This window comes from Rhinichthys klamathensis, unplaced genomic scaffold, assembly GCF_029890125.1.
Source record: "Rhinichthys klamathensis goyatoka isolate OS25496 unplaced genomic scaffold, OSU_Roscu_1.1 h1tg000100l_1, whole genome shotgun sequence".
In the NCBI taxonomy this organism is placed as follows: domain Eukaryota; kingdom Metazoa; phylum Chordata; class Actinopteri; order Cypriniformes; family Leuciscidae; genus Rhinichthys; species Rhinichthys klamathensis.
This window is the reverse complement of record NW_026606639.1, coordinates 369,305-385,371: the sequence shown is the minus strand read 5'-3', so window position 1 is coordinate 385,371 and position 16,067 is coordinate 369,305. Positions and strand designations below refer to the sequence as shown.

The following is a 16,067-nucleotide window of genomic DNA, read 5'->3' as shown; positions in this document are numbered from 1 at the left end:
TTATTATATGATAGTGTCATATTAATAAAAAGATGTATTCATCTATACTTATATTTATTTATTTTATTTGTTTATTTCCAATCAACCCTGTTATCCATTCTAGGGATTTTTAAAACAAGTTTTATACATTCTGTTTAAATGTGATGTTTATGTAATGTTCATCCCTAAAAATTCTTTCAGGATTATATGTCAACCATATTTAGACATTTGGGTAACAAGGTTGCAAAAATTGCAAACATCAAAGAATATAAATAGAGGATAAAGCATATAAAAGGGTGACAAGTGTTGATGATTGACTTCAGGAGGTCAAACTAAACATTACATTTAGTTTCACCTTGTGTGAGGTTGAAAATAATCGATATTTTCTGAATGTTACTAAACTAAACTTAAAAAAGGCAGAATTTTCTCTCTCTGTCTCTCTCTCTCTCTCTCTCTCTCTCTCTCTCTCTCTCTCTCTCTCTCTCTCTCTCTCTCTCTCTCTCTCTCTCTCTCTCTCTCTCTCTCTCTCTCTCTCTCTCTCTCTCTCTCTCTCTCTCTCTCTCTCTCTCTGCTGTGTGAAGATTAGGATGCTGTGTAGAGGTCGTTGGCGAACGGCAGTTTACTTTTCAATTACCTTGCCGCTGTTTTCATGTCGCCGGAAACAAAAAGCCCAATTTAAAATGATAATGAAGCAGTTGTCGTCTGGCAGGGACAGGGAAATGTGGCGAGCGTTGTGTGGATCGTAAATCTTGCTCCGTTACCCGCCGCAAAGAGATGAATCTCCACTCCTCTGCCTGTCTTTTTTTCTTTTCCACATTCTCTCTCACTGCCCCGCATGACTCGTCTCACACAAGAGAAATGCCTGTGCGAAAGCTTTTTAATGTGGTAAACAAGTGGCCTGATTAATCGATGTGTCAGCAATGCTCGTTTAAGGCCGAAACATGGAAAGGCACGATGTATATAGAAAGCATTACTTTCTTTTTAGACTCACATTTCAAGAATTAGTTTGAGTCTTTTATAAGTGTTGAATATGTGGTGGTGAGGGCAAGTTTCATGCAAATAGATTTAATTTGAGCAGCTTTAACAATGATACTGCGCACTGCTTGTGTGGACAAGATGCTACATGTTTTTTCTCCAGCTGATGAACAACATAAATATTGAGAGCCAATCAGAATCCACATGACTTTAGCAAGCTCAATCATTTAAGGTGGCAGACGACATAACCTCAGTGCACACTTATTAAATAAACAGAACGGTATCGTCCGTTTGTGTGGTTACAAATATAGTTATCGTTCTTGGTGTAAATTGGCCTTTAGGGTGGTCCTCCATACTGAACGTCCATTCACAGAGAGAAAATGTATGAGATGTATTAATAAGCCTCATTTAAAGTTGGTACCGACTCAGAGGCACTGGGGTCAAAGATCAGGCCTGCCAACTTCAGTAATGAGGTCCATGTAGAGGTCAGAGGCTGAAAATTTCATTCACAGGAAACTTTAAGACAGTCATCCAAAATACTGTTTGGCTTTCTCTCTCAGGCCTTCAAATGATTTAAGGAGCTTCTGAATAAGAATATAAAAACTGCTCAGAAGGACTGAGGTACTTTGTTACCCTGCGTGATCCCAAAATCTATAACCATTAGAGAAGAGTGTGAAATTTGTATAAATATCATTCTTGTTCTGCACTTATGTTGTTTTCACACTTGGTAATTTTTTTTATTTTTTTTTAGTCTTGACCCGAATCTTATTACCCCTAGTCTGTTTTCACACAGTTATGTGTTTTGTTTGTATGCAATTTGTGCCATAGTGAGAAAAAACCTATACCAAAATATATTTAAAATACATTTATTTCATACTGAGTATACTACAAATCCATTAACATATTTACTGACATATTGCTTGAGACTTACTGGTAAAAATATTGTAATGAAACTTTATTTGGATTACTTCTTTATTGCACAATGCACATTTCTTAATATTAAGCCTAAAATGTGTTTTAATATCACTATTAGTAAGGATAGTATGATCACTGTATATTAAAGGGATAGCTTAGCTTTTTTTTCAGACACATTGCTATTGTTTTTTTTGTTTTTTTTTTGTAACACAGAGTCATCGCCAGATCATTCATGGTGATGTTGATTGTGATAACTTCATAATAAATGGCTGCAGGGAACAGGAAATTGATCTCGTTGTGAATGACTGCTGCTCATGTGAGGCAGATGGTCAAGCTTGACCTCTTCCTGCCCTCGGTATGCTACCTTTAAATTGGTGTGTCTTCGTCTGAGATCAGAGAGAAAGATGTGCTCTGTAAAGTGCTTGTTTTGTAGTTGTAACTGTCATAAATCCATTGGATCTTGACAGAAAAAGTGGCTTGTGTTTCTGTGCTGTTGTGAAGTTTTTTTTCTTCTTCTCAACCTCTGATGGCTTCAGAAACCTCACAACAAACAGCTTAAAGGGAATATGAAAAAACAGAGGAGAAAATGAAACGACCGAGTGGTGTAATGAGACTCGGTAGATGCTCTTGGGACATATTTTCACCTCATTTTTTCTTTCGCCACCTCCCTTCATTGCTGATGTGCAGCACGTTAGACTTCTTTAGATTCATCGACAGGCGGATCTGGTATAGTGGGAGGACAGAATACCGTACACTTGTTGAATATTGATAACCCGCTCAATTGGGAATTCATTTTTCTCATGTTACGCCAGTCATACATCTTCAGAACGAGATGATGAAAACCCTTCCTAAGTTTTTCTTTTTCCACTCTGCCCGATGCTGAATATGTCATCTTCAGGTAAAGAAAGAGACAAGTCATAAGGGTTGCTTTTGTTGTTTTCTGTTTCTTTTCTTTCAGAATTTTAAATTTATATACGCAAGAACAAAAGGCATGGAAATAATGAAACGCTAGATGAAAAAGGTCTGTAACTTTGAACTAAATTGCAAATGTGCAGAAGCTCCGAAGATCCAAAACTTCCCATCTACTTTATCTGTCAAAGAACTTGTTCCCAATAGGAATTAAAACTCCTTTGAAGGAGTAGTTCACCCTAAAATGTAAATTCTGTCATTATTTACTCATCTCATGTCATTCCAACCCCCTATGCTGTTATATTTTGTTGCAGAACATAAAATAATATTTTATTTATTGAAGAATCTTTATATTGTTAGCTGTTTCTATTTATGTTCAGTCTACTGGGATGGCTCACATATGTGAGTGTATACGTGATGATGTGTTATTTAAACAAACTAGCTTTTCTCTTAGCCGATCGACTGACATAAATGACAATTTATGGAGGTGAGAGAGACGGACAGAAAAGGATAATGGAGGATTTATGACTGAAGTAGTTGAAAAAATGGTTTAAAATTGAATTTTGGTATCACAGTGTATTATTAAAGACTTAAGTCACCTGAGGCCAGGCTTTTGAGCTTTAGCATCTGTGTGTGTGGTGTGGTTTCAAAGCATTTCTTTTCTGTTGCCTGCATTTGTTAATATGTGCTGGCTGTTTTTTTGATTTGCACTGATTGACACATCTGTCCCAGTGAGTGAGTATTCTCCAGTGATTTTTTTTGATTAGCCTGTTAAAATTATAGTTTATAAAGAGTAGTATTTACTCAACCTCATGTTGTTCCAACCCACCATAATTTATTTAATTATTTTCCATTAAACACGCATTTAGAACATTTTGATTATCTTTAAACAACTTTTTTTTTTCATATAACATTGTTGAAAATGACCATGGCCAGCCTGATCTCATTCAATTTTGTTCGTATTCCTACATAACATTTACACATACAATGTAAAATATGAATATATTGACAGCATCTAAAACATAGAATATTTACATATACACAGCTTTAGAAAAAATGAGATCTTTAGGAAAACGTTATATTAGAAATAAATCTGTTCCATTTAGGCCCTGTTTACACCATTATTAAGATGGTATTAAGATGTGTTTTTGGTCGATCGGATCACAAGTGGACGGCGCTAAATGCAGGTGTAAATGGGGGTCTAAAACGTTTTGAGCTTCTCCACTTTCGACCACTTACAGAGGATAGCCAAAAGACCACCTACTCTCCACCTACTGACCTAACGTGTAAACATTTTGGGAAGCGTGGTAGCCAGAGGGGATTTAAACTTTGTCGGCTGAAGTCCCAAGTTTGGTTTGAAGATAAAAAACGTACTAAGATCTAATGTTCTCACCATTTCTAACGCACTCACAGCCTTCGCCATGGTCGTGCAGCTATCAGAGCTGAAACGAAAGCTGCTGCTCTCCACGTGTTTTCCCGTCGTCTCCTATCGCGTTCATATGTAAATTGCGCAAGCTTATTTAGTTGTGGAGTGAATTATGTGCCATATTTAAACAAACAAATCCAGCATTTTGCTAACAAACTCGATTTGCTTTACATAGGAAAACTCGACTCGCAAACAAACAGAAAGCAATGTGCAAATACAAAGGTCAATTTGAGCGAAAACGCAGTGGAGTAATAAATATTGTGTTTTACAAATATAAATAAATGAGCCTAGATAATATTTCACAAATAAATACAAACCATCCTACAAATTGCATGTAACCTTTGAACAAATACCAAATCTAGTGCATACAAATGCATATCTGTCTGTTACGATTGTGAGACACTTGGCTTTTGATGAGATCTCTCGGCTCGATTTTCTCACAAATGTGTCAGGCAGATTTTCTCACAAATGCAGTTGAGCAACTTCCTCTTCTAAAACAGTAGATGGCGCTGAGATATGCAGATTAATTTAGCGCTAGTCTCCCGGGAGAAGCACTGATTTAAAACGCGCTTGCCTTGAGTGGTGAACAGGTGAGTTTCTGTCTTTATCTATAATAAACATCTTGAGGTTTTCCTTTGCAAAATGTTTATTACATATCTAGACAGAAATCCACATTAGCACCTAGCACTTCACTCTCTCTAGGATAGGGGCATCTATAAGCTGAAAGCTCTGCCATCATATGTTGCTTTTTACATTTTTTTTTCTACATTGGATGCGTGCAAAATGACTAAATTAGTGATTGTCTACACTGAACGACTCTATTTCTGTCGTTCTCATATGTTGTCTCATATCTGTGTAAAATCACAGATCTAATTACCCTTTTTTCATGTGGCATTTTGTCCTCAACAATGTTAAACAAACAGACCCAGTGGCCTTGTAATAAATATTTTGCAAAAGAAAACCTCAAGATGTTTATTATAGATAAAAACAGAAACTCACCTGTTCACCGCTCAAGGCAAGCGCGTTTTAAATCAGTGCTTCTCTAGCGCTAGAGACTAGCGCTAAATTAATCCGCATATCTCAGCGCCATCTACTGTTTTAGAAGAGGAAGTTGCTCAACTGAATTTGCGAGAAAATCTGCCTGACACATTTGTGAGAAAATCGAGCCGAGAGATCTCATCAAAAGCCAAGTGTCTCACAATCGTAACAGACAGATATGCATTTGTATGCGCTAGATTTGGTATTTGGTCAAAGGTTACATGCAATTTGTAGGATGGTTTGTATTTATTTGTGAAATTAATATTATCCAGGCTCATTTATTTATATTTGTAAAACACAATATTTGTTACTCGACTGCGTTTTCACTCAAATTGACCTTTGGATTCGCACATTGCTTTCTGTTTGTTTGTGAGTCGAGTTTTCCTTTGCAAAGCAGATCGAGTTTGCAAAATGCTGGATTTGTTTGTTTAATTATGGCACATTAATTCACCCCATATTTCGTACATTAGATCTAAAGATCTGAAAAAGCCCATAGATTTACCCGCACATAGAGCCTCTTCTCAAAGAAATCAGGACAAAAGTGGTTGGAAGTGGACCAAACAGACGGATTAAACACCAAAAAAGGGGAATGTTCTCTCATCTACTTATGATCCGATCGACCAAATCTCATCTTAATACCAGGTGTAAACACAGCTTTATTGATTAATTTGTTTATTTATTTGGACTGCCACTTTGGACTATCTTTTGTATAGAAATGTCTTTCATGTTAAAATGCTGTGTCGTGCTAAAATTAAAAATAAATACCACTTTAAACCAATACTATTGTCCATGATCAAAAAGAGAAAACTGAAACTCTCTTATCATGCGTAAATCAGCATGCACAATATTAATACCCTCTTCCCTGCTTTGGTTTACAAAATGTCCAATTATCTGATCCCCTCAGTGTAATTGCTTTAACCTGTCAGTAGCATTGTCTGTAGCTCATATGCCCGGAGTGAACAGATAGGTCCTCACTTCTTTGAAACTACGGCTGCTATGGTATTAATTGAGCTTCTTTCATTGCTGTCTATGGGAAGTTTTTGTCATCAGAGGGCCCTTAGTGTTGCCATTGACAGAACGAGAGAGAAAGTGTGTGTGTGTGTGTGTGCGCGCGCACGTTAGCAGATACGAAACAAGCGGCGCTAGCGCCACACGCCAGTCATCTAAGCCAGTCAATTAGAGGTCCCTGCTATTTTCATGATCCTCATTGTTCTCTGAAATTAGGTGGTGAGTGAATAAAAAGCTGCTGTCGGCTTTGCAGCAGTGTTGACTGCTTTAATAGCCAAAACAAAAAGTCTCTCCCTGTCTGTTCGGTCTGGATGCACTATGAATACTTCCACAGATTGTGGAAACATGTGGGTGTTTGTAGTGCTCTAAGCATCCACTTCATCTGCATCCAGGTGCATGTAGGCGAAGGAGAACTTCTTTGTTCAAAAAAGGGTTATATGTTAATAGGACGCTAACATCTGATGGAAGCATTAGAAGGATCTGTTGACCCATTGCGGCTAATGAAATCATCTGCCAGAGCTGCTTTAGATGAAGCACGAGCCAAAAACTAGCTGTCCAAATTTGTTCTAAGGGTCCACAGATGTACAAGATGTCTTTTCATTGGTTGGTCATGTTGTCTTGGACCTAATGGGATTTCAGGTATGGCTCTTTGCTTTCATGTCGTTCCATGTGGCCTCTTGGGCTCAGATGATATTGAACCATCTCCTCATCCATCTTGATTAAATGAAATAATAAGGATTCCACATCTGACCAATCGTGTGTATCCGGCCCAGAACCGTCATAGGGTCAATTACTACACAGATCCTTCATTTCATCCTTTTTTCCCTCCTCAATAAATCAATTTCAGGCTCGTAAACAAAGGTGGCATGAAATCTGGCAGTTGATACCATGGTTTGAAGTCCAAATGGCCTTTTTTCACTAAGTACCTCATAGAGCTGGTTTAGGAGCTAGGTGATGCTAATTTTTCATGGCAGTTCAATTACATTCCCTTTGCCCTCTTTTTTTCCCTTCTTCCTTCTTTCTCTCCGTTTCTGCTTTTGGAATCCGTCTTCTGTGAGAATTCATGATGGTGAAGTGCCAAGAATAAGACCGAGCAGCAGTGCCTGAGGGATCCCTTTCATTTGTTCACAATTCACACACAGCATAGAACATGGCTCCACTCAAAGACATGCAATATGGAGATGAGAACGCTAAAGAAGCAAGAAGTTACTTTTGAACAGGTTGCGAGTCCAGCAGGGAAGAAGGTAGACAGAAGAAATGAAAGACAGGTGCATGCTTCTGACGCGTGGAGGAAACCAAGCAAACCAATGCATTTGTTTTGTGTATTAGCATTTTCATTAATGAGCTTTTGTCTCTAATGAAAAAAACAGGGGATAAAAACAGTTTAGTATTTCCAGCAGTGGCACATTACTTGATTAAAATGCATGAGGCTTTGTTAGTATGCCATTTTATTGCACTTTTTTCCATTCCAATTTTTTTTTTTGATAATTTTCCCTCATTTTATCATTTAAGTTTAAGCCCAGCATATCAGTGATTGATAGCATGACTTCATCAGCATCACGTTCTTGCTATATGTACTGTACTATATAGAGTTACATTTATTAATAATTCTTCATTATTATTAAATGCATTAATAATTGATAATACACTAATCTATGGTACACTAGCTATTTGTTTAAACAAAAATGTCCATTGTGTAAATGTGTCATACAGTACTTTCCATTATGACATGCACACTTCCAAACTTTTTTAGCAAAGGAAGGAGCTGCAGACCAGTGCGGTAACCCATGGTTTTGTTAGCATCACATCCGCACTCGTCTGATTACAGCTCTGTGACTCCGACTCCAAACTAAGAGTGGCAAATTAATTGGCCTGTCAATCACAACAAACTCTAGCTCTTCGTTTCACAGAAAAAAATACTGTGAGGAGACGGAAAGCATCCAATATAAGACACTGATGCCTTTCTGTAGCAGGTGACACCAAGGCTGATAATTATTTGAGGAACTGTGGAAATTTGAATGTTTTGGGGTATTTTGCCGGAGCAGCCCATTCCCTTTGACTCCAGCTCTCCTGTTTCTCTTTAATTCCTTAATTTGCTAGTCCTCCATTTACCCATGACAGGCTTTTTGACCATGATCATCAATCATTTCTTTTGTGACAATAACTTAATTGAGAGGTCAAGGTTCAAGGTGAGTGAAGGTCTCCTTCATTCTGTGAATCAAACTGATCACATTAATGAACCTACCCTGGGGGGTTTGCATGACTTTTTGTGAGCGTTTGTGGATGTTTTGATTTAATCGAGTAATTGTTCCCAACTGTCCTAATTAATGCAGCCATCCGCTCATAGATCAATAGAGAGAGAGTGTAGTGATTGATCTTACTATGGCAATGACAGCGCGTGTCGTTGTTCTAAAGCGAACGTGTTTTCTGCTGTAATTGCTACAGCTTATACGACATATGCTTTGACATGTGCGTGTTTATAGTTTATAGTACAAGCCATACCGGCTCAGTCTTATAAAAAACAAAACAAAAAAAACACTTGTTCCTTCTTTTTTTTTTTTCTTCTTCCAGGTTGAAATGTATTGTCAACATGGCCTTTTATTGCGCCGGCTGTCGTCTTTGTGCATGTTTGTGCTCTCAATGTCTCTCACTGCATTTTTCTCTTCTAAATGTTAATTATATTGCCATGCCTCTCTTTTGTGTCTGCTTTACCATGCATGCAACGCCAGCACGCTCCTGCCTATTGACGCTCCGTTCAAAATGTCAGCATTGTAGTCAAGTGTGCAGAGAGCTGTTTTCCAAGGTTCCTCAGGCACGATGTGGTCAGGTTTCTGGCCTGCATTCAATTTGGAGAGCGCTGTCATGGAGGGACAATGGAAGGGAAATGAATAGTGCTGTTCCATTGACAGGTCCCAAGGAGAACGTTTACAGTGCAAGTGTCATAACGGCGAAATAAAGACTTATTCTATTATATGGACAATATTTAACTGTACTGGCTACATGCATGCTACCTCATAGCATACAGTTTATTTAGGAGAGGTATGAAATCAGACTTAAGAATATAAAAATGGGCAAAACATGTACACACCACACACACACACACACTGCTGTTCAAAAGTTTGGGATCTGTAAGATTTTTAATGTTTTTAAAACAAGTCTCTTCTGCTCACCAAGGCTACATCTATTTAATTAAAAATACAAAAAAACTGTAATATTGTGAAATATTATTCAAATTTAAAATAACTGTTTTCTGTTTAAATATATTTTAAAATGTTATTTATGATCAAAGCTGAATTTTCAGCATCATTACGCCAGTCTTCAGTGTCACATGATCCTTCAGAAATCACTCTAATATGCTGATTTGGTGCTCAAAAAACATTTCTTATTATTATTATTATCAATGTTGAAAACAGTATTGTACAATTTTTAGAGAGTTCAAAAGAACAGCATTTATCTGAAATAGAAAGCTTTTGGTAACTTAAGTAAAATGGCTCTATATTTAACAAAGTACATACAAAAGACCTGAACCGGAAGCGATGTCACCTGGTTTAAGTTTGTTGTGCATCACCTCCATTGTGTCTTCCGTAAATTAGGGCATAAAAAGTTTCCTACTTATAATTACAACTTTTGATGGTGTTCATTTTTATTGAGCTCTTAAATGCGATCTTTCTGACAAGACTTGAATACACAATTAGACCAGATTCGAATCTGCATTTGCTGAAAGAGCTGCACGGCATGTCTGTATGCACAAACATTTTTACGGTATTATAAATAAGCATTTTGCATGGGTGTTTTCCAGGTCTCTGTCAGAGAGACAGAGACCTGGAAGACAGAGAGACTGTCTGTCTGGAGCAGTGAGAGGGTGGAGCTGAAGGACTATCGAGCGTGGCAGTAATTATGGTGTCATGGTGCCGTGTCAGAAACTGGCATGTCGATGTTAATGAGCTCTCCTCTGCCTTTCTCTCCACCTCCATGGCTTTGATGTCTCCACATGTCAAACGCAGGGGCTCCAGTCTTCGCTCACGTTCTTCTTCCTCTCCCTCCATCTCTTCCCAGCGTGTCAGAGTAGCAGTGTCTGTCTGAGCTAATGTTCCCCCTTTTCTCTCAGTCTTTTACTTGCGCTCCAGCTTTCGCTGTCCCCATCATCGAAAGGTCCTTGTTTAAGACGCAGGAAGGTGGCGGTGATGTAAAATTGCAGTGAAAGGTTCTCAGTGAGAGTAATGCATATTGAACCTTTTTCAGGTTCAGTCTTCGTTCACCATGACATAAGCAGAAAAAAATAGTGAGACCACCAGGGAAAATCCTGTCTATTTCGCATGTTTTGAATTAATGTTTGTAATAAAAAATAAAAATAAAAAAAATGCAAATACTATCAGTATAACAATGTGCACAATTTTCTTGATTAGTAAGCTACAAAATACAAATATTTTGTCTGCCTTATATATTAAAAGTGAAATAAATATGCTAAAATATAATATCCTATTTATTTATTTTAAATCTAAAAAAAAATAGTTGTAAAAACAAAAACCAAAAACTAAGAATGTTATGAATATATATATATATATATATATATATATATATATATATATATATACTTTTCTTTTACATCCTAAAACTCGATATATTTTTTAGCTTAAATTCCCAAATTGTCAGTGTGGTCTTAGGCTTTTGGACTATACAGTAGGTCTATTTTATCCATCATATTTTGTAGCTTAATACATCTCCAGAATGATATGGTCATTATTTGCTCATTTCATGCTTTCAGAAATGAAAAATTCAATCCCATTCTTGTGCTAACAATGGTGGAAATAACAAAAAAGATTCATCAGCAGCTTAGTGTCACTTAAGAAGCCATGCTCATAAATTTGACAAAACTACTATCGAATTCCAGTCATCGCTTTGTCTCCTCTAAGCCTAACCTAGTCAGATGACCAAATTACATCACAGGGATCTAGAGCAGACTGTTGTGAGATCAACTCATTTGTTTTAATAAGAGTGTGATATTGGGTCTGATGACAGACTAGTATAGGCGATGAGAAACAAAAAGAGAAACAGAGGGATCGGTGAAGAACGAGGAGAGATGCTCGTTTGTCGTCATTAAGTGCTTGTCGAGGGTCACTTGATTTGTGTGTTCCAAAACATGCATCGATCACCATGGCCGTGCAAAGCACCAGACGGTGAAAGATACATTTAACGGGTGATGCTGTTATCTTTTCTTCATTACTCAAAACTAGTTGTTAACGGCAATTTCGCATCCTGTTCATAAACTGTCATTAGCTGTTGGTGTATAGAAGTCCCTTAATGCATTGTAATTGAGCGTTTTGTCATTTTTGATGGACAATCTGCTGTATCACAAAGCCATGATTTGACAAGTCATTTCATCATTGATTTGAATCTCATTTAGAACAATGTGATGAATATGAAACTAACTTTTTCCAATTCAGCTTTGCTGGTTTGGCATAGTGACACTGCTGTTATTCATGCATATTGGCGTTTGATTGACACCAAATCAGGTTTAATCTAGTTTTAATGAAAGTACATTGGTGTAGCAGTCTTATATTTAAGCAGTGAGGTACTAGATACAGTGCTGTGCCTGTAACCTTATATATTCACAATATAGCACTGCCTTATTGGTCTAATAAAACAGTTACTGTGCAATACAGTAAAATTTTATGTTTTGATAAATGCATCAAAACATTATTTCAACTCATTAAGTGAAGTCATTACATCGGTGGATACCATGCAAACAGTAACAGAATGCACATTCAATGCATCAGTGAAATGCACATTCGTCCATGCATGAGAAGGTAGGTGTTTTTGTTGTTACTTTATCTTTCATTTTAGCATGGCTAGAACACTGTATTGACCAGTCAACATCCAGGACTAGAACTGTATTAGGTTACACTTTATGTCGATGGTCCACTTTAGACATTCTACTATACGTAACTTTGCAACTACTGTACATGTCAACTACTGTAACTCTCATTAGAGTGTTGGTAGACTGTAGTGGATTGTTAGGTTAGGGGTTAGGGTTCTGTGTGTGTTAGAATTCAGTTTAGTAAAATAAGCTGACATGTTCTTGCAAAGTTACTTACAGTCAGTAGAATGTCTGTTGGGGGAGCATCACAATAAAGTGTTAGCAGATATTAAGCAGACAGTCTACTAATACTCTAATGAGAGTTAGTTGACATGCTAGTTATAGTTAGTTGAATGTCTTAAGTGGATTATGGAAATAGTGTTACCATCAATAGTGTTGATCATCTGGTATCTGCATTTCAGGGAAACCTGCTTTATTTTTTATTTTATTTTATCCAATGCACACAGAATGTTAGTATTTCTATATTATAGATAACACAAAAAGGGCCATAGCTGCTGGGAAATGTTGTTGTATTAGGTGCGAGTTGTAATATTGATTGTATGTGGCAGTTGTGTTGAGTGCCCCAAGAGCTGCTTTGTGTCAAATCAGTCTCCCATCAGCCCCTTGTGTGCCGTTGTGTCTGCAAGTCTTTCCTTTCCATTACAGGAAATCTTTCAGGAGAATTCCTTTGCTTAGAGTTCCTGCTGTGATTTCTGAAAGCCGATCGTCCCTTTCCCTCATTGTGTTACTTGTTTTACTGAGTTTGGCTTCCTTTGTCGCTGTTTATTTTAGATGTGACCTGTGAAGGTACTGAAATCACAAATCAACTTCTCTCGCCCGTGGCGTGAATGGCTGTTTTTTTTCAGCTTTGGAAATGTTTATGCCTGAGGGGTTGATTTTTTTATTATAACAGATTTTAACATCTACTTTTTGTTAAGTGAAGGTCCCAATGAAACATTGAAAACTTTTTTATCATTCCATCATCATTTATTTTATGATAATATACTATATATACCAGTGGCATGCAGTGGTGTTCTGAAATGAGCCAAAGTCCTCATAGTTTATATATATAAATAAATTAAGGCGGTAATTATTTAAACAATATATTTTATTAGTGAACTGATGTTCAGCTGTTCTTTTTAATAGTCAGCTTATTTTCGGATCATCAGTCAACATGCTCGGTAAAGACTGGTCACAGACACGAAGATGTACCTTTAATTTCACCAAGCTGATTGCTCACTAAAACCCCCCACAGTCATCATGTTTTCAAGCCATTTTAAGTTTGATTTTGATGTGACATAAAGCAGTGATTTGCTTACTTAAGTTGTTTACTTACTTTTTAATTAGTCTTCCCATTAACGCCATCACTTTTTTTCATTCAGACCGATTCCCGAAGGCGTACAAAAACAAGAGGAGGGATTAATCACACAAACCAATCATATCTTACCATGACCCAGGGGCGGATCTACCGGGGTGGCATAGGGTGGCAAATGCCACCCTAAAAGAAAGCCTTGCCACCCCTGCTGCCACCCCAGTTGGCGGCAACGAATTAAAAGTTATGGCCAATTTGACAATTTACGAACGCGAATCTCCAATGTCCGACTGCAGTGAATTCGCTCCGTGCATAATATGACGACCGTTGACGTTCGTACTTTATTGTGTGGGCAAATACTTCCGGTGATCTGACCGCGAGAGCGGGAGACAGCGAGAGCAAGAGACAACAGCGACCGAGTTCCATTACCAGAGAGATAAGTTTTCAACCCGACCAAATTTTTAAATGCATATATCATTTTCAGTGTATTTCACCTGTGCGTTTCTATGCTTTATATTACTGCATTTATTTTGTGCAAGTGAGATGAGTAAAGAACATCTGTTTCATATATCATTATCTGTCTGGTGTTTATAAGCAGTAGCCTACAGTATTTTACTACGTGTAAAATATACACAAACTTAGCTATATTAAGTTGTTTGTGTACAGTTAAAAATATAAATGTAAAATATGTGATAATAATATTGATCGAGCAATTGATGTAAGTAAGTAAAAATACATGCGCAGAATTAAGAAAATATTATTTAATATTTATGGAGATAAATTTTAGCCTATGATAAAGCAAACGTGTGAATGTTCACAGGGTATTTTATTTAATATTATAACTATTATTATATAGTAGTGTAATGTAGACAGACACTATATCACAACTAAAAAGAGTTTTGAGTTTTTTTTTTGTTCAATTTGCACACTGAATATGGGTTGGAGCTCTTTATTTTGAACTCTCAAAGTGCACCAGATTGATGAATTTAACATTAAAAAGCACAAAATTTTCTTACGGGGGAGCATGCCCCCGAACCCCCCTAGAGGGACAGAGGTGCACTCTGCACTCACCACAGATTTCCATGGGAAAAACCGGTATGCAGCTTATAGCTTGTTTTAGGATTCATCACTGTGGAGTATAGTTCAACTGAGTATAGTTCAACTTTTAGTATAGTTCAACCCCCAACCCCCCCTCCCCCCCCCCCCCCACACACACACACAAAACAGATACAAATAATGCCCTTTTGTAGTGTGTTACACATACGATTTCTCATCAAACTGTGTTAACTGTGATTAAATTCAGTATATATACGTCTGCCATGTTGCCACCCCTCAAAAATTCCTGCCCCCCTCTTGCCACCCCATAAATATTTTCCTAGATCCGCCCCTGCCATGACCAATCATAGCACGATAGAGGCATTGCCTCCTCTCTCTCAATATAGATTATTTTCCCACTGGTGGGAACTGCCTCCCTTGCCTTGGGAGGACACACACACACACACACCCACACCCACACCCACACCCACACACACACACACACACACACCCACACACACACACACACACACACACACACACACACACACACACACACACACACACACACACACACACACACACACACACACACACACACACACACACACACACACACACACACACACACGCACACACACACACACACACACACACACACACACACACACACACACATTATCTCTCTCTCTCTCTCTCTCTCTCTCTTTCAGTATTATACAAACTTATTTAAATGGTTTATGATTTATTTTTTTAATGTATTTTATATACATATTGTTATATATTTTATATTATTATACTATATACTGTTATTATCATAATGTACGTCTTTTAAATTGTACCTGTTATTTTTACCACAAATAATGTACTTGTTTACCAAGGAGACAACGGTGTCAGTGAAAAGAATAGCAAGAATAATAACAGGAATATTCTTATTTACTATTTCCTATCTAAATTTTATTTTGTCAAATTTTGCAAAAAGTCTGAAAATATGATTTATGTGTGTGTTTACTTGTTGTAAAATGCTATTTGCAGTGAAATTAGAAAAACAAAAGAGTTGACCGTTTAATTCCTTAAATGTTTAAAATGTAATTTCCGTTTCAAAATTATATTACGTCATTTGAGGTTTGGTGGAAATAACTTGAGGAAATTGCAAAACATGGCAGATTTCTCCTGTGATGCATGTATTTCCATGTATAGCCCTATTTGGACGGGATTGGTTTTACATGCAGAGGTGGGGTAAAGTAATTATTAGTTATTAATTATTAATTATTATAATTATCTGCAGGAGCTTCTCTGTGATTTTAGTCCCGTTCGAATGCCTCGAATCTCAGTAATCATTACGGTCAATGTCAGTAAAGATTACGGCGACTTTTACCTTCTGTAAAAAGGTCCGGAAAAATTACCTCAGGTAATGCTAATCCCGTCCAAATACAAATGTCTGTGATTGCTGATGTTGTATCCTAATGCTTCTCCTTGTGTGTTTTTGACCTACCTGAGCTACTGTTTGCTCGCCAATCTTCAACATGCTTTCATTTCTTTTCAATATGGATGGTATCAGATGAAATCTTTTTATTATAAAATTAATAAATAGAGCCAAAAAAAAAAAAAAA

General features: G+C 37.2%; 1 protein-coding gene across 1 annotated transcript in view; it reads left to right on the top strand.

Moving 5' to 3' along the window:
- The window catches only part of macrod2 (mono-ADP ribosylhydrolase 2), a 614,652-nt gene that overhangs the window by 281,762 nt on the left and 316,823 nt on the right, over positions 1 to 16,067 (top strand). The gene's annotated exons all lie outside the window — the stretch shown is intronic.